Here is a 24,495-nt window from a genome sequence, read left to right as displayed (position 1 = left end):
ATATTAATTCATAGTAACTAAGTTAATTAACTAAGTAATTAATTCATAGTAACATAGTTATGTCTCATGGGACATTTGCTAATGTAAGTTGTATTATTACAGAAATATTAGATTAACATCAAAACCAATTAATGTAATACTCATTAACAGAAAAAGAGAAATATATAAATACTATGACTATTTTAATGAATATGGAGACACATGCAATAATATTCAACATCCATTCACAATAAAAACCTCCAGAAAACTAGAAATAGAAAGAGTGTGTAACAAAACTTATGAAAAAATAACTATTTTTATGGTATATCATTGTAAGCTTTTCTCTTGAAATCGGGAAGGAAACAAGAAAGGCATTGTCACTATCCCTATTACACATTGTACAATAGATACAGACCAAAGTAGCAGAATTAGGAAAGAAGGGAAAAAATTATCGTTACTCATAGGTGGCATGACTGTGGTAGAGGCATGTGAACCAGAACAACTCCATCTTGAATAGGAGCAGGGTAATCTGAGGCTGAAACCTACTGGGCTGCATTCCCAGACAGTTAAGGCATTCTAAGTCACAGGATGAGATCGGAGGTCAGCACAAGATACAGGTCATAAAGACCTTGCTGAGAAAACAGGTTGCAGTACAGAGGCCGGCTAAATCCTACCAAAACCAGGACGGCCACAAGAGTGACTTCTGGTCGTCCTCACTACTATACTCTCGTCGGCGCCATGACAGTTTACAAATCCCATGGCAACGTCAGGAACTTACCCTATACAGTCTAAAAAGGGGAGGCATGAATAATCCACCCCTTGTTTAGCATATCATCAAGAAATAACCATAAAACTGGGCAACCAGCAGCCCTCAGGGCTGCTCTGTCTATGGGGTAGCCATTCTTTCATTCATTTTCTTAACAAACTTGCTTTCACTTTGCACTGCCGACTAGCCCTGAATTCTTTCTTGCGTGAGATCCAAGAACCCTCCTCTTGGGGTCTGGATTGGGACCCCTTTCCTGTAACATATTTCTCTGTCCTGTAAAAACTGTATATGCAGAAAACCAAAAGGGACTACAATTGAATTATTAAAACTGATAAATTACTTTAATAAAGTTGCTGGATATAAGCATAAAACAGGAATCAACTGCATTTCTACAAGTGGAAATGGAGCATTTCAAATATATTACACTTATAGCATCATCAAAAATATCAAATATTAGTATGACCCCTTTGGAAAACTGATTGGCAACATATCCCAAAAAAGTAATGCATGCAAACTCTGGACTCAACAATTTCATTCTTAGATATATAGACTACAAAACTCATACATATGTTCACAGCAGCACTATTCACAATAGCCTCAAACTGGAAATTTCTCAGATGCCCACTGTCAGGCCTCTGAGCCCAAGCCAAGCCATCGCATCCCCTCTGACTTTCATGTATATGCCCAGATGGCCTGAAGTAACTGAAGAATCACAAAAGAAGTAAAAATGCCCTGCCTAGCCTTAACCGATGACATTCCACCACAAAAGAAGTGAAAATGGCTGGTCCTTGCCTTAAGAGATGATATTATCTTGTGAAATTCCTTTTCCTGGTTCATCCTGGCTCAAAAAGCTCCCCCACTGAGCACCTTGTAACCCCCACTCCTGCCTGCCAGAGAACAACCCCCCCTTTGACTGTAATTTTCCTTTACCTACCCAAATCCTATAAAACGGCCCCACCCTTATCTCCCTTCACTGACTCTCTTTTCGGACTCAGCCTGCCTGCACCCATGTGAAATAAACAGCCATGTTGCTCACACAAAGCCTGTTTGGTGGTCTCTTCACACGGTCGTGCATGACACCCACCAACAGTAAATACTTAAAAATGATGTTTTTACAAGATGTAATCTATATAGCAATGAGACTAATTAAAATATACATAAAATTATGAGTAAATTTTATAAATGTTGTATTGGCTGAAATTGTTTCAGTAGGTAGCTAGTCAGACATGAGCAGGGCAGGAGAGGGCTCTCTACCCACACACACACACACACACACACACACACCCCCCAGGACCAGGAATGTCAGGCAACCATCAGGGGATGGACAGGTGGTTGTGAAATCTCTCTAAAATAAGAATTGGCCACAGCCAGTGCCAGGGAAAAGCAGTCTCTCAATAAACAGAAACACCTAAAGCTGGTGATTAGCAGCTTCCTGTTAAGATCTCAGGAACTGGGCAAATGGGCTGAAGCATGCACACTAAGAGGCAAAATGGCAGAGTTGAACTGGTGTATCATATTATAGGAACACTGGCATGGTAAGGTAAAACCACCTCAATGGAGCATGCATACAACTCCAAGAAACACACTGAACATGTGACAGCCCACCCCAAGCACAGAATCAGGAGAGAAGTAACGCAAGACCCCGGAAGCATGCCAACATATAAAACCCCAAGTGAAAAGGTCAAACTGCACACTTGAGCTCTCAAGTCACCTGCTTGGCCCTCTTCCACGTGTATGTGACTTCCTTTCATTCCTGCCCTAAAACCTTTGAATAGACTTTCACTCCTGCTGTAAAACTTGCCTCAATCATCTCAGCCTGCTTTATGCTCCCTCGGTCCAATTCTTTTTTCTGAGGAGGCAAGAATTGAGGTTCCTGCATTCCCATACGGACTCACCTGCAGTAACAAAATCATCTACAAAACAATACTTACTGGATGATTCAAATTATTTAAAGGTCAAAAATAGATTAGAATGGGACAGAAGAGGGGTAGGGATTTGGGCTAATGTGCTAGTTCTTGATCTGGTGCTAGTTACAAGAGAACTTTCACTTTTGAAATTTCATTGAACTGTTCACTGATGCTTTATGTGCTCTTGTGATATTATACTCCAATATAATAGTTCTAATAGATAGAACTTAGTATAAAACTTCTCTCAGAAAACTATAAAACATGGATTGGAAAAATAAAAGTTGTAAAGACACCAAGTCTCCAAAACTAATATATCTATTTAATACAATCTCAATGTTGTAGAAATTAGCAAATGGTTTTAAAATTTGTGTGGCAGTGTAATGGGTCATACACAATAAAGACAATCTTGGAGAACAGAACATGGTTAAAAGTCTTCCTTTACTGAATGTCAAGACTTACAGAGCAATAATAACTAAATATGTGTCTTTTGTTTGTTTGTTTTTGAGACAGGGTATCACTTCATCACCCAGGCTGGAGTGCCGTGGCATGATCTCGGCTCACTGCAACCTCTGCCTCCTGGACTCAAGCAGTCCTCCCACCTCAGCCTTCCTTGTAGCTGGTACTACAGGTACACACCACTACACCCAGCTAATTTTTGTATTTTCTGTTGGATGGAGTTTCCCCATGTTTCCCAGGCTTGTTTCAAACTCCTGGGAAGGGACTGGTTTTTAGACAGACAAATAAATAGACTAGAATACAATAGAGTAGAATAAGAGAGCACAGAAAAATAACCTTGCTATAACACTGTGGAAGCATGGGAAAAGTATGCCTTGTTTAAAAATGTTGCTGAGACAATCAGATATTCATTTAGAAGAATTTAAAATTCATTTTAGATAAATTTTAGAACTAAATGTGAAACACAACCAACACAATTTATAGAAGATGATACAGAAGAATATTTACATAATCTCACAATATAGAGTAACTTCTTAAACATTGACAGAAAACTACATAAAATACATATTTTAATTAGGCTATATTAAAATTCAAACAATAAAAAAATTAAAATAAAAATTTATATTAACAAAATGGTTAAAAGGAAAGCCATGAAATGGGGGAAGACATCCTCCACACATATCACTAACAAAGGCAACTTATTTCAATTATGTAGAGAAGTCCTACAAAATAAAAACAAAACTACAGGCAACTCAAAAGAAAAATAGGCAAAATACTTGAAAACGCATTTCACAAAAGGGAATATCCAAAGGGCCAAAGGTTGCTCAATATCCTGATTAGTCACATAAAAAAAAATTAAAACAATTGTGAGATATCATTTACTACCCAAAAGAATGACTAAAATAAATATGTCAAATATTGGTAAGACTATGGAACAAGTGTGAATTTTAGACACTATTTGTAGAAGCATAAGTTAATTTTGGAAAACTATTAAGCATTATCAATTAAATTTGAAAATATTCTCATCCTATGACTCAGCAATGCTAATCTTAAGTATACCCAAAATAAATGTATTTACATGTACACCAAAGAAATATGGACAACAAATGTGCTCAACTACAAATTTCATAATAGCAATCCATAAATAGAAGTAACCCAATTTCTGTCAATATTAGAAAGGGTAAAGTGTAATTACAGTGGAATATTATGCAGCAATGAAAAAAGTGGAAAATGGCCACATGTTACAACATGAATGAATCTCATAAACATGTTGATGAAAAGACCTTTACCCACAAAAAAATATGTACGGTAAAATTTTATTTATATAACATTCAAATCAAAATGTAAGAAAAAATGTAGTGCTTGAAAATATGTACTTATGTTAAAATGGTAAAGAAATGCAAGGAAATAATAAAAATATCAGGAGGGTTATTACCTTTGACAGAGAGGATAATTAGTGACTGGAGGAAGGTACTGAGATGAAATTAAATCTTTACATTACTAAGACATTTTTCACTATTTTAAACAATCCCAGTTAAAGGCATTTTAACCAGAATACAGGCTGCCCCATGTTGTGCACTCACGGCCTAACTCCAAGATTCCCTTTATACAGGGTACAAAGTGCAGAGCAATAATGCAAGGTGCAGCATCATTGCTCTAATGTTATGCAATAAAACAACCTTGCCAGAAAGTCCAGATGAACAAAATAGTCTTTTCTCCCTTGAATATGGATTTAATCTCACAGTTCTATTTTATCATAGTCCTGAAAACTAAAATATTTGTGAGGGCTAAAATTACTTGGTTAGCAATAGATCTTTCAATAAGATGGCATTCACCATTTATATTTGTTTTTATTTTCTATCTTAATAAAAACTTTGTGATGTTTTAGTCTAGCAGCCAAATAAATATAAGAGATTTCAGAACGCATGAGGCAAATTTTCGATCTTCCTTACAGTTCTGTTGTTTCTGACCACATCCGATATGAACTTAGCTATGAAGTATGCTGGGAACTTAAGTAGCAGTTTTCTCGTCATGACCACTCAACCAGGCCTACGGCTTGTGTATATTTTATTAGGAAAGTTTTAAACACATAGATAAGTTGAAAACATTTTACACTTAATATTCAGATACCCACCTACTATATCATTACGATTTTATTTAATTTGCTCTACCATGTAGCTATCTGCCTGTCCATCTCTTTGTCAACCATCCATCCATCTAATCATGTGATTACCATTGTTTTTAACAGCTCAGATTTATTACAAGGTAAACCTCAATGCAAGCAGCACCTATGTCAAGAAGTAAAATTTTTTCAATAGCACAATCCCCCCTCTCCCATGTTTTCAGTTCTTAAAAAAGGAAATGATACCAAAGAAAGGCCTTTTTTTCATAAAGGTGAAATTTTAAGAAAATTAGCTCACTTTACCTTCCCTATTTTGTCTTTATTGGTACATTTTTCTATAAGTTAAGAATGAAGAAAGATAAAATTGCACAAAAAGTTTACGCGATCAACTTTCTCACAGATTTCCTAGCGCAATCCCAAGGACATATTAGAAATTCTTAACACAAAAATTCTAGAAGATTGAATATTTTTATAATCAAAAAATAGACCAAGCTAGGTCAGTAAACAAGTTAGATGTATGTCCCGCGGGACATTTGCTAATGTAAGTTTTCTAAATATGGGCAATTTAGAGCTCATATTTGCCATTATCTGGTGAAACAGTTTGCATTGAACCTAATGCAACCTAATGTTTTTTAATGTATGGTTTTCTGAATTCCCTTCAGACATTATAGCAGCAAACCACACAGTAAAGAAAGCTTTTTTACTTTTGCTTTTTTTTCCCTGTGCAATGATTTCACTTCTCACATTTCTGTTGGAATGAAAATTAGATTCAAGGACAGTTCTGTACCTGTTAACTCTGACAAGGTATGGAATGCAAAGCTTTCCATGGCTGTAATAAAAATGTATGCAAAGTTGATTTTTTTTCTCTTTTGTCTGAAGGTTTCAAACTGTCTATCCTGGAGTAAAAATATTCTAGTCTTGCAGCATCAGCTACCCTGTCTGTTGATGACCACGTTCTCCAAATGCCAGTTGTAGGGAGAATGGCAGCTCTCTGAGGGCTGCTTGTAACTTCAGCACTTGATTTTCCAGGGACTGACAATGCTCATGGCACTCCTGCTTAATTTTTTGAGCTTCTCTTTGCTCTCCAGATGGCATCATTTGGAATATTTGAATGAGTATGGCAAAATTATGGAGCTTCTATGAATGAACAGAAGTTAGTCTAAAGCAAAAGGCAGAACAAATGGCCATACTTTTCTGTTTACTTACACAGAAGTATTACTATTTTATTACTGTAAAGGGCAGCATAGACAATTTACATCCAGAGTATATTAAAATTCAGATCTTAAGTATTATTTTAACTTTTTGGCAAAGTCACATGCAAAATAAGCTTATAGTTCTTCGCATGCGTAAAAAATAATTATAAGTATGCAGCCAACTAATGTTGCTATGAGTCCTCAAGCACAAAGTGAAGCCCTGGGTGCTGGTTTACTTAGACCATTTTTGGAATAACTTTTTAAGCCAAAAGTCAAAAGGATAAGTTAGATTTCTATTGTGTAAACAAGATCAGTACACTGAATGAAAATAATGTATTTTTATATACTAGCAGTAAACAATATGAACATGAAGAGAAAATACCCATTTAAAACAGCATTCAAGAGAATAAAATATTTAGGAATAAATGTAACAGAAGAAATGTGAGACTTGTACACCGAAAGATAGTCAACATTATTGAAAAAAGTAAATAAAAGTATTCTATTCTTGTGGATTGGAAGACAATATTGTTATCATGGTGACACTCTGTATTAGTTTTCTTGTTGCTGCACTAACAGATTGCCACAACTTTCGAATTAAGTGCAGCATAAAATCAACATGTTGGCAGCAACGGTTTCTTCCAGAGCCTTTAAGGAAAATTCAGTTTCTTGCCTCTTTAAGTTTATGGAGGATGTCAGTGTGCCTCAGCCTGTGGTCACATCATTCCAGTCTCTGCTTCCATCATCACATTGTTTTCTCCTATAGTCAATTCTCCCTTCCCCTCTCATATAAGGACACTTATGTTTACTTTAGTCTCACAAAGATAATCCAGGAAAATCTTAAGATCTTTAACTTGATCACAGCTAGAAAGGCCGTTTTGCCATGAAAGGTAACATAGTCATAGATTCTGGGGATTCAGACATGGACATATTTGAGTGGGGGCTTTACTCATTATTGTACTCTTCAAACTGATCTTCGAAACTTACACAGCCCATATCAAAATTCTGATTGCTTTTGTGGCAAACACTGAAAAGCTGATTATAAAATGCATTTGGAAACTTAAAAAAAACCCAACAGAATAACCAAAACAATATTGAAAAGAACAAAGTTGAAGGACTCACATCTTCTAATATCAAAACTAAAAGCTTCAGTATGCATGACACCGTAGTGTTGTCATGGATGTAGAGATCAACATAACAGAATTAAGACTCCAGAAATAAACTCATACGGTCAATTGAATTTCAACAAGGGTGCCAAGACCATTCAAAGTAGAAAGAAGAATTTTTTTCAACAAATGGGTGGAGATAGCTGGATATTCCCATGCAAAAGAATAAAACTGGAATTCCTATCTTAAATAATATTTAAAAATTAGCTCAAAATGGATTTAAAAATCCTACACATAAAATGTAAAACTATAAAACTCATAGAAGAAAACATAGATGTAAATCTCTGACTCTAGGAATAATTTCTGAGATATGACACCAAAAGCATAAGCAACCAAAGAAAAAATAAATTTTACTTTATCACGATCAAAAACTTTTGTGTGTCAAAGGACGCTTTGAGGAAAGTAAAAAGATAAACCACAGAATGGAAGAAAATATTTGAAAATCATATATCTGATAAGGGTCTAGTATCAGGAAATATAAAGTACTCTTAAAAATTAATAAAAAGACAAACAACTCAACTTAAAAATGGGCAGATAATTTGAATAGATGTTTCTCCAAAAATATAGAAATGGCCAATAAGCACGTGAAAATGTGTTTAACACCATTAGTCATTAGGAGCATGCAAATCAGAATCACAATCAGATATCACTGTATAAACATGAGGATGGCTATATTAATAATTTTTAAAAACATAGTAAGTGTTAGTGAGACTATGGAGAAATTGGCAGCCTTATATACTGCTGGTGGGAGCATAAAATAGTCCAATTACTATGGAAATCTTTGGCAGTTCCTCAAAAAGTTAAACAGTTATCTGACCCAGCATTCCCCTCCTAGTTCTATACTCAACAAAACTGAAAACATATGTTCACATGATGTTTACAGCAGCATTATTTATAAGAGCCAAAAACATGAAAACCATTTACATTTTCACTGACTGTTGAATAAACAAAATGTGATATATGCATACAAAGAATATTATTCATCCATAAAAAGAATTAAATATTAGTACATGCTACAGGATGAACGAACTTTGAAAATGTTATGCTAAGTGAAGGACATCAAAGACAAACAGCGGTGTATTTGTATGATTTCTTTCATATGACATATCCAGAATTGGCAAATCCACAAAGACAGGAAGTAGATTAGTGGTTGCCAGGGACTATAGGAAGGGAGGGACAGTCCTAGAGGTCAGAAATCCAGTATAAAATCAACATGTTGGCAGAGATGGTTCCTTCTGGAGGCTCCAAGGGAGATTCGCTTTCTTACCTCTTTAATGCTAATGGATGTGAGATTTCTTTTTGAGGTGAGAAAAACGTTCTGCAGTTAGACAGTGATGATAACATAGCACGATCTTGTAAATATACTAAAAAATCACTGAATTGTAAAAAAACAAAGAGAGTGTATAGCATAAAGGGATAGGAGATCGAGTATAAGTCTCTCTTAAATCCAGGAAATATTCTCTGTATTCTCCTTCTTTGAAGAATCTTGACAGGTTTTTGTTTTACTCTAAGTAACTTTGAGAAGAAACCAGAGATATTGAAGATTCAGAGGTTAAAAAAATTCCAGTGTGTGTTCCAGAGTGTGGTAAATGACATTTTGTATCTTCACTTCTCTTTAACAGGATAAGGAATTGATGTTCCAGGTGCTGATTCTGTATGTGCCCAGGGCACAGTGTTGAGATGTGGCAGAAAAAGAAGGGGCAGAAAGAGAAGGGGCACAGAGTGGTGGGACAGAGCAAGCTACTTATGTTGCATGGGATGAATATTTGTGTCCCTTCAAAATTCATATGTTGAAGTTTTGCCCTCAAGGTATTGGGAGGTTTTTGGGCAGTAATTATGTTTAGACGAGGTTGGGACTTGGTGTTCCTGTGATGGAATTAGTACCCGTATAAGAAGAGAAAGAGAAACCAGAGACACGTGTGTGTGTGTGTTTGTGTGTGTGTGTCTGCCTGCCTGCCATGTGTGGACAAAGGGAGAAGGTATCCATTTGCACACCAGAAAGTGGGCTGTCATCAGAAACCCAATCTCCAGGCATCTTGATCTTGGACTTCCTAGCCTATAGAATTAGGAAATAGAAATGTCTGTTATTTAAGTGACCCAGAGTATCATTTTGTAGTAACAGCCTGAGCTGGCCATTACATTATAGAATGAGATACAAGAGGCAAGTGTGGAATAAAGAAGGTGAGAGAAGAGGGAATATATTTGTTTAATAAACAGGATCCTGATCAGAGAGAGATTTGAAAAGGGAACTGATGTAATAACATTTTAGTTGTTTGATCTTTAATTGAAAATTCTTTCATGAACCACAAATAGATTGTAGACTACAGTAACATTTCTCTGTTGATAAAATTCTTTATTTTTTAAGCATTAAGGTACAGTAGAATATATATGCTTATTAGTTTTTATTCGTGTAGGACTTATACAGAGAATGTTTTCTTTTTATATATTATAATATAACTATGGGTGCACAATTTATAATGTTCTTTAGAAAAATATAAAGCAAACAAAGGAAAAGATCTATTGAATTTTTAAAATTTGTAACAGTCATTTTATTTTTATATATTTATAATAAACTGGAACCTTTGGAATGAGAGTTCATGATGAATAATAGGTAATGATCAGGTGATTAAGGAGGCAGAAAACAAAAATAAGTGCAGAACAAGAGCCTTGCCAATGGTAAGGGATATAGCCAAGTGTGATAGAGGATGGAGAATTCTTTATCCACACGAGAATAAAGCTCTCTTCCATAATGGGCCATCCCAATCATCACTCTATCAACCATTTAGACACAGTGTCATTTTGATTCCTGGGATTCCTGCAGGCACATAGTATTGGACAGCCTATCAAAGAGTAGCAGTTACCCAGATGAGTCAACAAAACAGAGCAATAGGTCACAGGCTTTTGTAAATAGGTTCCAAATGGAGATAGAGGTGGGCTTATGAAAAGCTGGCTTCTTTCACCAAATATATACTACTTTACCCTCAAGTAGATTATCGTCTGGTATTCAAGGGGAGCCTGTTTTTTCAGCTTTAGTTCAGAGTGATTCTCCTCTGAAGCATTGTTTAGGAGATTGTCTTAGATTAGTCTTCTAAACTCAGCACCAATAGTACCAATGAGAACTTGGGCCAGATGCTTTATCCTCCTATGTCTTCTTTGCTCATCTGTAACACATAAATAATAATATTTGCTCCAGAAGCAAATATCTGTGAAGATTAAACTGGATAATATCTGTGAAGTGCTTCACACAGTACCTGAAATAAGCACTCATTTCATAATAATATATTACAGAACTAGCATTTCTTCAACTCTGAGGTCTCATGACCAGAAATCTTAATCTCTTCTCTTTTCTCCAGATGCATTAAACTTAGCTAAGTTCCTCACATTGTTCTCACCAAGCACTTTCATAATTAACTGAAGCCTTTTTCTTGTCTGTTAATAGCCGTGATCTCTGGAGCTTTATCAACTCACTTTCTGTGTTTCATAATTCTCTACCTTTGAATTGGCACTGAAAATCTCAATCTTTTTCTTCTTCTAATTTCCTTAAATCAAAGTCTGATCTGTTACTCTTTAGCTTTTATATGTAAGAAGAAATCAAAAGATTTGGGCATTTTTGTTTTTCGAAAGTGCTGGGAAATTAGCCATGGACATGTAAGACCTTCTGTTTTATTTTGGGCAGAAGAAAACTAAAAGCCCAACAGTGTTGCTCTGGGTAGTCCTGAGGATGATTTCCATACAGGAACAGTGAAGGCCTGACTTCAGTAGTTGCCTGCTCTCACATTCTATCCATGCACAACCATAATTCCTCCAAAACTTTCTGTCTCCCATATTCCAGCAATAGAAGAAAAAAATCTACAAACCACCAATGAGCATCTTACAATTACATTCAACTACACATTTTGTATTAAACATAAGTACAGGTACTATTTATGTAGCATTTCTTTCCTAGAGGATTTTTCAAACTTCAATGTTTAATTATCACCTGAAGTTGCTTAATAAAGATGCAGATTCCTAGTTTATTAAGTCTGAAAAGAATGCCAAGTGACTTTAATATAGGTAGTTCATGTACCACACTTTGAGAAATGCTGCCTAGCAAATGAGCAAATGAAGCACATGTGCTCACACTTTAAAGAAGAGAAAGCAAAAACCTCAAGGTTGTACTTATATGTGGCAGGGAGAATACACAGCATAACCAATTTATGTATTTAAAAAAAACACCTTGTATCTTAAACAGCATTTTACTCTGTATCTTGAGTATTTAGTTTTCATTTAAATAAAGTAAAATAAGCAATCTTTTGATTAAATCAAGGAATGAAAATGTTACAAGTAGAAGTCAATTCCCTGTGAGAAATGGTAAAAAATCAGGGTATTACATACTATTTTTATGAATTACAATCCACTGGCAGCTTTTCTCTTATTATTTTTAGGAAATGCTTTGCTTTAGCTGAGATTTTAAGAGAAAATTCTTAGAAAATGATTCTCAAGACATCAGAAGAAAATGTCATTAACCACTCAAACTTCAGGCACTAAGCAAAGTTCACTAAATGGGAAATTTTCCCTAGGAAGAACCTCATTATAATTTTTTTTTGTGTTGGTGCTTCAAGGAAAAGACCGCTATGTGATAAAATGATTTTGATATCATGGAAGTTCATTAAAAAAGGATTCTATCTGTAATGAGATGGGGGTGCATGACCCATGGAAGTGCTGGAAGCAGGTGCTGAAGAATACATGGTAGCAAAGAGGGAACAAAATAAAAATCAAAACTGATGACGACCTCATCAACCAGAGAAACTGTCTCCTGAAACTGGGAGAATGCAACCATCAGAAAGAATGAGAAAAAGGTAGGACAAACACATAAATGGTAGTTTTAGTTTTCTCTCTCTCTTTCTCTATCTCATGCACACACAAACCAGATGAGAACATACTTTTATCTAAGCAATTAGTTATTTGTTCAGATTCTCCTTTTAGAAGTTTTTATTTGACCTCGATGCTTTGTTTCACTTTTATATTTTTATTTTTTATTTTTTTGCTTTAAAATACAGTAGAGACAACTGATAAGTATTCAAACACATTTCCTGATTTTTCATTTATATACAAAATATTCTTAATCTTCTGCAATCTGGCTTTTATTATCAACTGCTTCTAAAATTCTCCCTAGAGTTATTTAATATTCTTTCTCTGGACAAAGTTAATATTTAATTAGTTTTTTTAAGTTCTACCATCACATATTTTTCACTGTTATTTCAGAAAGTTGGCCACCTCCTTCCTTCTGAAAAAAGTATTTTTAATCTTGGTTTGGTCCTTTTCCTCTTTGACTCACTTAACTTTATTTTCTTCATTGAAATGTTTTTCTTTTCCCTCTCTGTTGCTTTCTTTTTTTCTCATTTCTTGTCTTTCTTCTTCCAACCATTTCCCCTTTCCTTCCTAAATTCCTTCCATTTTTTTATCCTTGTTTTCTTCCTTTTACTCTTTTTCTTTTACTTTAAGTCTCAGTAGGAGATTTCTATTTGTCCCTTTCCATACCCATAAAAAAACTCAATTCATTCACAAGACTTCCAAGTATCAATTTTTTACTTTGACTCTTCACTTTGCTTCACTTTGTTTTTTAAGGTATTTCCATTTACGTATTCAATCAAAGCCTAAAATGGGTCATATCCAAGTTTATAATGTGTTCATGAAATAATTATAACATGGCATTTCCCCCATTCTGACCTTGCCATCTCCATTTCCCAGATTTTTAATCTCTGAAGTCTTAATCATATTTAAATTTGTTCTCATTCTTCCACTCATTAGCAAGTGCACTGATTCTTTTCTTTTTTTAACATGCTTAATATCTCCCCTACTTTTCTGTTTGTATTTGTGACAATATTGCTAATTCTCATCAACTCACATCTGAATAATTATATGGCATTTTTCTGGTTTGTCTATAAGAATAAATAGTAAAGAAACCAAGTCTCATGAGAACACACGAGGGCAATGGAGACATTGTCAAAAGAAGAGTTAATGAAGGAAAAGGATATAACCTTTAACCTCCCTTCCAACTCTGGCATTCCATGATATCTTTCTTTCTTAGTTTCATTCTTTTGCTATATCTATAATGATACCACTCTCTACCCTTTATTCTTTGAATCCACTACAATTAAAAAGGAGAAGTGTTGCTGCATTGTGAAATGGATTGTTGAATTTTGCATTCTCCACGTAGCATCAAACCTACTTTTGTATAAGACAAAACTAGGTTTCTTGCTTACCTAGGCAGTGAGGCCACTACTTTTAGAAAGTCTTAGTAGTGTCTCAGAGGGGGCAGAGCGAACTTGGGATACCGAAGATTTTGAAATCTGTCTATGGTGGGTGTTCCAATGCAGGAGCTTGGTTTGGATTGGGTAAGAGTCGTGAAATAATAGTTTAGGATTGGCAGATAGAGCAAGACAACAATGTTGAGGCAAAAAGTTCTAAGAGGATATAAACTGTTCTTTGAGGCTTCCTATTACATAATTTATGGGTGTTTTAAGAAGATTCTTGGAAGAACAATAAATTGTTTGCAGCTTTTATCTTTTGGGGAAAGAGCTTCCTGAGATAGTAAAGTTACGCTGAACTATTTTCTTAAAGAGTCTCCATTTCTTCATAAAGAAAATTTTAAAACAGTTGCATGTTTTTAAACATATATAAAACTGTAAAAATAAAATTTCATGGGAAAAATGAGTCCTAAAATCTTTAACTTCCTGGAAACAGGTGCTTCTGTTTTTCTACCAACTTCAGAAGCTTGTATTTTAGTAGTTTTACTTCATAGAAGAATCATGTACCTAAATCAAAAGCACAAACTCAAATAACTAGATGGACCAGACCCAAAACATTAATGCACCAAGTTTTAGGTTCCACAGTAGGGATAAGTACTGTGGGAACTAAAAATGTAGAGAACATTTTCCATTTAAAGTCATTTACATCTAAATTAAAGCATTTAAAAACTTGGCCTGGTCAAACAGAATCTATGTCCAGGCCAGTTTCTACCTGCAAACCACCATTTTGCAACCTTTTCCAGTTGAAAGGATTGTGGGAATCTTAACTGTTGTTTGATATTGGTTATCAAGTTAGAAGAATGCTTACAAGAGTTTCCCAGCATCCATCCAGCTGTTAGTACCAGATATATGTAGTACCCAAGTATAGACAGAGCCCTGTCTAAGTTCATCCATAGTTAAGGAAAAGGCTAAATTTTCCAAAGCCTTGCAGTGACACAGAAAACCCTGATGCCAACCCTGGCAGCTGAGAACAAAGTGAGAGGATAAAGAGCTACAAACACACTTGGGAAAAAAATCACAGTTCTTTTGATTATGGAAGACATTCCTTCTTTAGCAAAGCAAACAAAATTTCACAAGTGCTTTTATTTTTATATATTTTGGTTTGTTTTTCAACACTGAAATGTATTTAAAGCATTTGAAAGCCTGCGGTTTTTCACAAAATCATCATCCTTCACTGTAGATTTGAAAGAAGAAAAGTAATTAGGGGAAAAAAATTGTTGGCAAGCTTCATCAATAGACTGATGAAGTCAGCTATTACTCTCCAGCATGACTCCTGGCATGACTGCTTAAATGATCATTTGATTCCTGGTATCAATGAGTTTTTAGATCTGGCTCTTTTTGTGTATGCAGCTTTGGGAATTATGTATGACATGTTGATTATATTCTGCGGCAGGAAAGGCTGCAGTGATCTGCTTTGTTCTAGCTGAGTCTCATTGCCATTAGCAAAAAAATCTCTGAGAGCCTTCGAAAGACAGGCCGCCAGCCAAAACACCGAATCAGAATTAAATTGTGGCATAAAAATATAGAAAACCCAATTTAACTGGGATTGTTAGTAGGGGTAATTTGTATGTCATGTTAACACCCCCTTCTCTCTGGTCACTCTATTTGTTTATGAGTGTGGACTGATCTAGAAAATCATATAGTCCATAGTCCTGTTAAGAGCCTCAGTCACTGGGCTCCATATGGTTTAAAGTATATGATATTCCACTTAAGACAACCCATTTCCGGACAGCTGGAAAAAATCAGTCCTGCAGGTCCATTTGCCAACCAAGCAGTCTGCATCTTTTAGACTCCACTGCCTCAGCATTTGCCACTGGCTTTCTTGAAATGTGGAGAAAGTAAATGTGCATGTCCTCAGCAAAAACACTTATGGCCATGCAACTAATTGCTATCCATTTCCAACAAAAAGCTAACTCCATTTCTGAAATTGAATCATGCAACAAGGGCTCCCAGTATGCCAGTCTTAGAGTGCAGGGAGCAATAGGGCAGCGGGTAAGAGGGTTGGTGGCTGTCATTTTCAGCCAAGCAGTCTATGAAAGATGTATGCATTTTCTGATCTGACTGCTTAAAGAAGACTGCATGATGTCTCCTAAATGATGTACAAAGTAGTAGGAAGATGCACTGCTGATTCATGGTGCCTCCAAAATTGACCTGTCATTGGAGGTCATTATCTTCATACTATAGCTCTCCTCACAGTGCTGGCTACCATATCTATAATATGAATTCATCTTAGTCTTTCAAATGTATTACAGTTTATTCTATTGAATTCATTCTTCACTTACATGTGTTTTGGTGATGTAAGGTGTCCATATATCTCAGATAGTTTAGAGCCTGATGGACCTATTTTATCATTGAAAAGAAATACTACTGAGAGGTGATCCAGAAAAATTTGTTCTTCCACTTATAAATAGGCCAGGACAAAAACAGATACATAATGGACAGAAAATCGAAGAATACTATTACTTTCTGTTCTTTTTTATTTAGTTATACATTTAGATTTTCAAAAATATTTCTTTTTGACAATAGGCGTGAAACTGATCTATTTCAGACAAAAGTTAGAGTTATGTAACTTTTGGAAGAGAAGTTAGAGAGCAGCTAACTCACCCATCGTTTTATAGATTAGACAATACATTAATGGAAGAAGCAGGTGCCAGAATGCCAGGGAAGAACCAGCTGATCCTGACACAGAATCTCCTGCCTGGCCATTTTACAGTATCAGACCCTCCCAGATTCCACTGTCATTAAGGCCAAAGAGCTTTGTCTTCTTGATGTGGAGCCTGGTGTCTGGCCCACAGTAGTCTTTCTGAAAATGTCATGAGCTGAACTTAGTTGAACCATGAAGAATGGAGGAGCCAGGGAGGAAAAGCTCTCAGTTCTAACTATAACAAGACTCTTGAGGTTATAATACAAAAGCAAATTATCAGTTTAATATGTGGTTTGAACTAAAACATCAAATTCCTTTACAAAACAGAAAGTGCAAATAACCAATATATTTGGATATCTCAAAGTATAATTTCAGAAGTATCTTCATCAGACTTATCTCAGTGCCCCAATTCTAAATTTATTGAAGTAGAACATTGAAGATTGGAGCTTAGGAATTAAACGTGTAACAAGTTTTTATACATGATTCATACTGATTGACATTCACTCTGAAGATTGAAAACCACTTTATTCAGCTATCATGGCTCCAATAGTCCTCCGAAAATTTCTAGCGGGAAGCTTCTTTGATCTTATCTAAGTAACTGGATATGTGGTTAGGGATGGTAACAGTGAGTGCTTATGTTGATGAAGCCATTTCAACTAGCTAGAGTCAGGAATCTGGTTAAGGAGGGGACAGATAAATTGTGGCCATAATTTATGGCTCCAGAGTTGTCTCCTTGCCTGGGCCTGAAATTCAGGTGAGTCACAAGGAGCTGGGCATAGCAGCAACTCCCATCCATAACAGTTGTCACCTTTGCTGATATTTCACAAAAAGAGATTTTCTTGATGTCATCGATTAATACTCCCAGAAGAAGCCATTTTGCCGTCTTTTCAGCCAACAATTCATTTCTTATTGTTAGTCAGTTTATGTGCAGATTTCAAATTATCCAATTGTCTCTATGTTAAAGGAGTAATTTCAAGTCACAACATAAAAGTCACTATACAAGTAACCCTGTATAAAGTCTATACATATATATGGCGTTTTTTTACATTTATAGTATTTATTCATTTGCTCATATGTACCTTTCTTTTTAGGCTTTACTGAAGTATAATTGGCATACAATAAATAGTACACATATTAGCATAAGTTTTTGTGTAAATATATACCCATGAAAACACGACAATCAAATTACTGAACGTATTCATCAACTTCCAAAACTTTGTTATGCCCTTTTATAATTCCTTCTTTCTCTCCTCTTCAATTCTAGACCCATACATGCATCTGTTTGTAAGTTTTCTGTCACTGCGGATTAGTTTGTATTATCTAGGGTATTGTACAAATGCAGACATACAGTGTGTACCCTGTACTGTCTGGTGTTTTTCACTCAGCGTAGTCATTTTGTTTTTAATTCATTATATATCAGTGGTCTATTCCTAGTATTCTATAGTATGGATATACCACAAGTTTTTTTTTTAACCTTTCATCTGTTGATACACTTGGGTTGTTTTCAGTTTTGGGCCATGGCAGATAAAGCTGCTATAGATGTTTATGTACTGTATAAGTCTTTGAGCATGCATTTTTTTTTTTTTTGTGGGGTGTGGGTTGATACCTACCCTGAATCAAATGGTAGATGTGAGTTTAATTTTACAAAAAAAGTGGCTAACTTGTTTTAGCAAAGCGATTGTACCACTTTACATTTCAATCAGCAGCGTATGAGCATTTTAGTTCTTCCACTTCCTCACCAACATTTGATATGTTTTTCAACTTTAGCAATTTTAACATTTGTGTAGTGGTATCTTATTGTGGCGTTCACTTGCATTTTCTTATTTAGTAATGATGTTGCCTATCTTCATTTGCTTATTTCTTATCCATATATCTTCCTTCTTGTTGGATCTGTTCAAATCTTTTGCCCATTTATTTTTTGGGTGTCTTGTATTTCTGTTACTGAGTTTTGAGAGCTTTCTGTGCATTGTGGATAAAATCCTTTATCACAGGCCAGGCGCGGTGAGTCACGCCTGTAATCCCAACACTTTGGGAGGTCGAGGTGGGAGGATCATTTGACGTCAGACATTTGAGACCAGCCTAGCCAACATAGTGAAACCCCATCTTTACTAATACAAAAATTGGCCCGGCATGGTGGCGGGTGCCTGTAATCCCAGCTACTTGGGAGGCTGAGGCAGGAGAAATCGCTTGAACCCAGGAGGCAGAGGTTGCAGTGAGCCGAGATTGCACCACTACACTCCAGCCTGGCTACAGAGCAAGACTCTGTCTCAAAAAAAAAAAAAAAAAAAAAAATTCCTTTGTCACATATATGCTTTGCAAATGATTTCTTGTATACTGTGCATATCTTGTCTTCATTGTCCTACCAGTATTTTTTGAAGAGCAAAATTTTAATATCAATCTAGTTCTATTTATCAATATTTTCCTTTTTAAATCATATTTTTGATCTCTTATACAACCAAGGGTCTATTCCTAACCAAGGGTCACAAAGATTTCTATGTTTTCCCCTATACGTTTTATAGTTTTAGCTTTGTATCTATGTCTATGGTCCTTTTTTTTTTTTTTTTGGTATATTGTATGAGGTATAGATCAAAGGACAAATGACTTAGGAGTACAGTCTCAAGCCCACATTCTCTGGGCAGGATTTGTGGTATTATTATTTGTGAAAGATATTAACAAAAATACAAATCCTATAGGTAAATGAAAGAGGTTGAATTCAAACAACAACCCTGGAGTTTCTGAAGACAGGAACACAGGCTGATAGCTGCATAAGGCCTTTCAAGTTACAGTATCTTCATGTCTTTTTATTTCTACTGAAAAGATCTTTTACATTGCTCTCACCCTGATCCCAAAGGAACTATTTGGAAAAGACTGAGAACAGTGGTTGGAAAGAATGGTGCATAGAATTGCACCCTGATACTCACTATTAAACACATACTCCTTCCTCTACACTCTTGAAACAAGCAGCTCCCTGTTCTTGCCTCCCATATTTCACCTCCTCATCTGCTAACCCACACTCTGAAAAATCATGGGAAAAGAAGAGGGTGCTCATGTCAATGGCATAAGTATAAGAACCTATAGCCCCTTGATGTGAGCAAAGGGATGGTGGTGAAATATTAATACTTCCTACTACAAGTACGAAAACATTAACTTGGCAATCTATAAATTATGTCTGAAAATGTTTTAAAAGATTTAACTTTGTACAAGTATTCCAATGCAGTTTCTACACATAAATATTCAGCCAAAATAGCATTTTCATTAACAAGATTGATTGCTAATAGGAAAATGCTCATACCATATAGTTAAATAAAAAATTTAGGTTACATAAAAACACAGAGAGTTATGGGTCGGCTTTGAAAAAAAATCTATGCATATTAAAGGACTGGAAATATATACATAGAAATGGTTTTAAAAATTGTTTTTAGGTTGTATGAACTTGATTTAAACTTTAAAATTTTTTTTTTATTTTGAGATTATTACATTCCCAAAAAGTTATAATATATGATACAATGAGGCCCCATGTACTCTAAACAGTTCCTCCGGATGATAACATCTTGCAAAACTATAGTGCAATATCACAACCAGGATATTGGCACTAACACAATCAAGACACAGAACATTTTCATTACTATGAGGATCCCTTTTACTGCCCTTTCATAGCCATATCCATCTCTTCTTCCCTTCTCACTCTACTTCTCCTCCGTGCGAAACACTAATTTGTTTTTCTTTTCTATAATTTTGTCATTTCAATAATGTTGTATGAATGGACTCATGCAGTAAGCAACGCTTAAGGATTGGCTTTTTTTTTCCAGTCAGCATGATTCCCTGGAGTTTCATCAAGTTGTACAAATCAATACTTTAGAAATTCGAATTTTTTAATTTACTTTTTGTGTTTCCTGTTTTTAAAAAACTGTATTTTAATAACATTTTATAAACATATGAAGTAACCAGCCTTATACCCATATCAGAAAAAGATACAGCCAGAGGTTTGGGAATACTTGCTAAGCAGAAAATTTTCTTCAATAAAATGTATAATACTCATTTCACCACAGTAGCGATAGTGTGGATTAGTGACCATGATGTGAAACATTGAATGCTAAAACAATATCCATTAAAACATTACATTCTACACTGGAGAGATTCGACTTTATCACTTGTTATTCGAAGGGCTCAGCTCACTGTAGGCCCTTCTTAGAATTCCAAAGAGTGTGTTTCAGGACAGAAAGCTTTACGCATCATTATTTCATACCCCTCTGCGTTTTCACATGTTTGAGTCTGTAAAATAATTCTGTTCTGAGATACTGAAGATGAACTCTTGAAGTTGAACAAAAGGATTCATTTGTCTCACTAGAAATTCATACTCGTTATAAAATAGAAATCCTGCTTCCCCTCAGTAATAGAGCAACCATGAATCACAGTGTCATGCTGGCTCGATCATAATCTAACACTTCATGCCTCAGACAACAACTTGATTTGTCAAGAGACTATCCCTGTGAGAGCTGCCAATAGTATTGATGCCCATTGAAGGGGATATAATTAAGCCCTTGGTGAGCTAATTTCATTTTTTTTTAACAACTTGGGGTGCGCATAAGTGCAGAATAGGAAATAGAGGGTGCTAAGAAATCTTTCTCTGCCAATATTCAGAGCAAGGGTTTCTCGCCTTTTTTTTTTTTTTTTTTTAAATCGATAAAGGATGTTTAGAGACATTCAAAACAGTCTTCTGTCAAATACTCACCAGGTACATGTTCCTACCCAGTAAATACCATCAGGTTTTCTCCAGGTATAACATTTTCTTCCAAATTAACTGCCGAAAAGCCCAGTGTTTCACGTTTGTTATCTGCTTCTATTATGACTTGAGGACAAAGAAATTGATTTGGCTTCACTCTACCACTCGCTGTGGGCAGTGTGGAGTAAAGGTATTTGTCGATTTGGATAATTTCTTAGAAGCTTGTTATTTGCTTGGGAATACATCCTTTACTCAACAATTGAAAGCATAAGGAACTAAGCTCTTTACAATTATTAAGTTAAAATAAGAATTTTATGTTGAGACTGGGAAGTAGCAGCTTAAAAGTTATCTTAATCATTCCCGTATTAGGATAAATTCTGAAGTTGCATGAGGCTAGTGTCCTATTAAGGTAAGAAAATAATCTCTACCCAAAAGTATCTCCCCCTTTGACCTTTAATTGTTTTCCATGAGGAAACATAACTCCTTCAAAAATACAGAGAAATAAACGTATTCTGCACATGTTACATGTTTTGATCAAAAACATTATATTCACTGGGGGATTTAGAAGGCAGGAAAGATCATTTTACGGGATTTCTGCCCCAAACTGATATCCAACTAGTTAAGCATGTTTAGTTTTTCTCGCCTCCCCAAATTCCTGGGCCCGTTCTTGGTATGATACACACAAACTGCACATCATGACAGGTCCTGCATTGAGAGCAGGATGGACAGCTGCCCTCACTTAAAATGCTGGCTGTGTGGTGGGCAAAATTAGATTAGCAACTTGGAGCAGAAGGAGGATTGTTAAGATGTGTTTTAAATTTGCCATCTCATGGACAGAGCCTATGCGAGTGGCTCTTTTGCCTCTGGAATACATCTCCAGGTTCCAGAGTCTCAAGCAATATAATGGCAGAGTCAGGGCTGATAAGTAGAGCTAACCTAATCTGGGTTTCCTTATGAGAAACAACCACAAACAGGGTAAATTTAGTCTACAGATCCTCGCTTTCCCTTTATGACTATTTATTCTCTGTTCCCACTGTTTCCCCAAACGCTTAGATTCCTGGAACTTTCAAGCTATAGGTTTCTCTCATTCAAAGAAGAAATATTATCTCATGATCCACTAACAGTTATATGCATGTGTTTAATATGTTTTGTCCTAATATTGTTAGAATATTCAAAAGGAACAAATAGGGAAAAATCAAATGAAAATGAACTGACATGTGATGCTAGATGTGGCAGGCTTCAGAGGCACTGGATCATTTTGAAACTTCCTGTCTGAGATTATATGGGCAACTCTCTCTTTCTCTCATGCCTGAGGTCAGCTGAAATGTTCCAGCTTCCTTACACTGTGTTTTATGTAAAAGCTAAGTCAGGATTTGGGAAGACAGGACTCTCATTTAGAGATTTCTATGGCTTGGATGTTTGGCTCTTCCAAACCTCATGTTGAAGTTTGATTCCTAATTTTGAAGGTGGGGCCTAATGGGAGGTGTTTAGGCCATGGGGGCAAATTGCTTATGAATAGATTATTACCCTTCCTTGGGAGTGTGTGAGCTCTCACTCTTATTAGTTCCCACAAGAGCTTCTTGTTAAAAAGAGCCTAGAAATTTCCCTGTCTCTATTGCTGCTTCTCTCACCATGTGACCTCTGCATATCTTGGCTCCTCTTTGTCTTTGACCATGAGTAGAAGCAGCCTGTGGCCCTCCCCAGATGCCCAGTCTTCCAGCCAGCAGAATCCTGAGCCCAATAAACTCTTTTTATTGATTTCCCAGCCCCAGTTATTCCTTTACTGCAACAACAACAACAACAAACAGACTAAGACAGAGATTAAAGCAAGTTAGTAGCTTTTTACGTCCTCATTCCAGAATGCTTCAATGAACTGCAGATCCTTTCAGTTACAAGTAACAGAATATCAGACTAAGAGTGGTTTAGACAGACAGTGGTTTCTCTCACATAAGAAGGAAACCAGAGGCAGTCGCTGACATTGTTTAAATAGCTTGAACCACATGGCCTTTCACTTTCTCTTTTTTATAACCTCACCATTTTTTGTATGTTTTGTCAAAGCCCAATCCCTGAGGCTCATATATTACCTCAAAAATTTACCACATTTTTCTATGTGTATATTTCCGTGTATCAGTAAGAAACTAATAATTCTAAATTTTCTCCCTAAGGGAGAAACAAGGTAAACAGAAAGGAGAAACAGAGAAACAGTGGCTAATTGTGATGAATAAACTGAATGTGGACTGCTTTGCATGGCAGCTGAACTCCTAGGCCAGTGTTTATGGCCGAGAATGAGTTAGTTAATGGAGTCCAAAACCCCAACCCTTCAGTAGGTATATTCTCAACAGGGTACTTTTATTATCCTAGTCCAGTGGTCCCCTTTAGCCACTCTCATTCTGCCAAGTAAAGAATGACATATGTATGGCCAGGTGCGGTGGCTCATGCTGTAATCCCAGCACTTTCGGAGGCCGAGGCGGGCGGATGATGAGATCAGGAGATTGAGACCATTCTGACTAACACGGTGAACCCCCCGTCTCTACTAAAAATACAAAAACAAAATTAGCCAGGCGTGATGGTGGGCGCCTGTAGTCCCAGCTACTTGGGAGACTGAGGTGGGAGAATGGCGTGAACCCGGGAGGTGGAGCTTGCAGTAAGCCGAGATCGTGCCAACGCACTCCAGCCTGGGCAACAGAGTGAGACTCCTTTAAAAAAAAAGAAAAAAGAAAAAAGAAAAAGAAAACTAACATATGTATTGGCTCATCCCTTAGACTTTCCTTGATCTTTCCTTGCAGTAACCAAAGTATTATAAGATACTACACCTCAGAACTATTCCCAAGTGTGAAATTCTGAGCCTTCAAAATGAAGACACATCTACTATTCAGGAAATGTATCCAGACTGACTTTCTTGGAAGGTACCTGCTTTTTGGGCAATTCCATTTATTGGCTTTGATGTGCACTTCTCCATTTTCTGCCTTTCTCAAGCTTCCCACACTTGGAATGTTTCACTCGTTTGTGATCCCAGTATCAGACACCTCTTCCCCGCAAACTTATTCATTCCCCTCTGTACTAGGTTTCCATGGATTTTCAAATTGCATGTAATTCTTATGCTTTAAAAAGCATTTCCACGAAGCTCACCCCAGCTCTGCCACACTTCTTGATACTGAGTCTCCATGTCTTTAAATGACAGTTTTACCAAAGATGCTCTTCTTTTTCTCATCCAACTCTGTATGTACTCTTACATTTTCCTGTATTTACTTT

At 36.1% G+C, this 24,495-nt stretch overlaps 1 long non-coding RNA gene across 1 annotated transcript in view; it reads left to right on the top strand.

Moving 5' to 3' along the window:
• LOC105490898 (uncharacterized) overlaps positions 1–24,495 on the top strand; it is a 78,944-nt gene that overhangs the window by 44,993 nt on the left and 9,456 nt on the right. The window contains exons 6-8 of the long non-coding RNA XR_011606076.1: positions 3,163–3,280; positions 12,011–12,424; positions 24,030–24,149. This is a non-coding gene — a long non-coding RNA (uncharacterized lncRNA). The remainder of the gene's footprint in view (positions 1–3,162; positions 3,281–12,010; positions 12,425–24,029; positions 24,150–24,495) is intronic.

The sequence above is a fragment of the Macaca nemestrina genome, chromosome 7 (assembly GCF_043159975.1).
Source record: "Macaca nemestrina isolate mMacNem1 chromosome 7, mMacNem.hap1, whole genome shotgun sequence".
Taxonomy (NCBI): domain Eukaryota; kingdom Metazoa; phylum Chordata; class Mammalia; order Primates; family Cercopithecidae; genus Macaca; species Macaca nemestrina.
This window is presented reverse-complemented; position numbering and strand designations above follow the sequence as displayed.